Raw genomic sequence first — 2,375 nt, forward strand, 5'->3', positions numbered from 1 at the left:
GCACATGAAGATGCTAGTGCTCATCTCCAACACTTCCTGGAGATCTACAACACTTTCACCATCAAGGGAGTAACCAAGGATGTCATACTACTTCACCTCTTCCCATTCTCACTTTTGGGGAAGGCGAAACAGTGGTTCTACGCCAACAAAGACAGAAACACTACATGGGAAAACTGCTCCACTACCTTCCTAGCCAAGTTCTTTCCCACAGGCAAGACCAATGCTCTACGTGGGAGCATCTCATGTTTTTAGCAACAGCATGATGAATCTGTCCCTAAGGCATGGGAACGCTTTCAAGACTACATATCAGAATGTCCTCATCATGGGATGGAAAATTGGCTACTCATGCAGACTTTCTACCATGGGTTAACCAATAGTACCCGTGAGACTATGGATGCTGCTGCTGGAGGTGCTTTCTTGTCACTTACACTTCTAGCTGCGACCACTCTTGTGGAGAACATAGCCTCCAACCAAGGCTAGAATGAAGAACGTGTTCAAACCCACAAGAGAGGTGGAGGTATGCATGAACTCAAGGAGGTAGACATGCTATCTGCCAAGATGGACCTACTAATGAAGAAGCTTGAAGACCGAGCTAATGAAAAGCAAGAAGTTATGCACATTCATGATTCATGCATGACGTATGAAGTATGTGGCAACACTGGGCATTTAGGGAACAGTTGTCCTAAAACCCAAGAGGATGTGAACTTTGTCAACAACAACTACTATCGTCCTCAACATAATCAAGGATGGAACCAGCAACAGAGGCCAAACTATCAAGGTAACTACCAAGGTAACCCTCAAGGTAATAATTATAATAACTTCAATCAACTACCCTTGAGAGAATTAATTGCTGGCTAATCTATACTTCTAGAAGGATTATCTAAGAAGGTAGCTACCAATGATAAAATTCTAGAAAATATTAGTAACAGAATGGATAGGTTTGCTTCTACCATTAAGAACTAGCATAGCTTTAATAAAATGATAGAATCACAAATAGCTCAGCTGGCGGCTGTTGTTCCTCCATCCGACAAAGGTAAGATTCTAGGGCTGCCGGAAGATTTAGAAACTGCAAATCTTGTCGATATTCACAATGCAGCTTTCTACTACACGCAACCATCAGAGAGAAGGTGGATAGATTAGACCTTACCCGACAAGAAAGGTGATCTAGGGAGACCTATCATCCCTATCGCCATTGGACCTCACATCTTCCAGGAAATTGTCTGTGACTTCGGAGCAAGTGTCAACATCATGCCTAAGGTAATCTATGATAAAATTAATGGAGATACTTTGTTATACACAAATATGCGTTTGCAGCTTGCAGATTAGTCACTCTGCTACCCCAAGGGAGTTCTTGAAGATGCCATCATCCGAGTGGGACAATCATATGTTCCTATAGATTTTGTGGTTTTAGAAACATGTGGAGATAAAAGGGCACCCATCATCCTAGGCCAACCTTTCTTGAGCACCACAAAAGCCATCATCTAAGCGAATAGTGCCAAGATCTATTTCACGATCAAGGATAAAAAGGAGAAGTTCTCTTTCAAGAACTGTATCTTGCAAATTCACAAAAGGCATTCCTACCCAAAGAGACAACAGTGACCAAGAAGAAGAAGAACCGGAGGAGGAGGAACAAGACCAGTTAGCCATAAGAAGAAACGGTCAACATGATCAACACACTCTGATCTGAGTACGACCACCTCCTCGTTTCACCATTCCTTGCTAAGAAGGATGATCCTGGCGTACCGACGATCGAGTGTACCATTGGAAAAATAATCTTCCACAAGACCTTCTGCGACATTGGATCAGATGTCAATATAATGTCCAAGGTAACATATGAATATTTATTCGGTAATGAACCTTTGTTCCCTACATATATGCAGTTGCAGATGGTGGACCAATCAATCTGATTCCCCGAGGGAATAGCGAGGGACATTATGTTAAGAATACGAGATCACTATGCCCCTACCGATTTCATGGTCCTAGAGATGGGAGGAGGAGAAGATGATACACCCATCATCCTTGGAAGATCATTCCTCAATAGCACCAACATGATCATCTATGTCGGATCTAGACAAGTCCACTTTCAATTCCCTAGAGAAAAGGTATGATGTTATTTTAATAGTTATACTACTTATGAACAGCCAAAGAAGAGCCACTCTGGGAGGAGACGTCGATCATCCCAACGTCAAAGGAATCAACCCTAAGGAATGAATGGGAGGAACTTGAAGAACCTATGAAAGATGAACCTACTCCGCCTAAGTCAAGTCCACAGACCAAGCATGTATAGAAAAAGAAGGTGATGTCATATGTGTCAACATCACAAGAGGTGCAACCATCAAGGTCTCCATCTCTAGGACTGACAGATGCACCCAAGG

The 2,375-nt window shown here is 42.6% G+C and overlaps 1 non-coding gene across 1 annotated transcript; it reads right to left on the reverse strand.

The window, feature by feature from the left end:
- Positions 1–220: 220 nt before the first annotated feature.
- LOC136519170 (small nucleolar RNA R71) lies at positions 221–329 on the reverse strand. Its single transcript, XR_010774731.1, has one exon. It is a non-coding gene; the product is annotated as a small nucleolar RNA R71 (small nucleolar RNA).
- Between the last annotated feature and the right edge of the window lie 2,046 nt (positions 330–2,375).

Source organism: Miscanthus floridulus, chromosome 17 (assembly GCF_019320115.1).
Source record: "Miscanthus floridulus cultivar M001 chromosome 17, ASM1932011v1, whole genome shotgun sequence".
NCBI classification, from domain to species: domain Eukaryota; kingdom Viridiplantae; phylum Streptophyta; class Magnoliopsida; order Poales; family Poaceae; genus Miscanthus; species Miscanthus floridulus.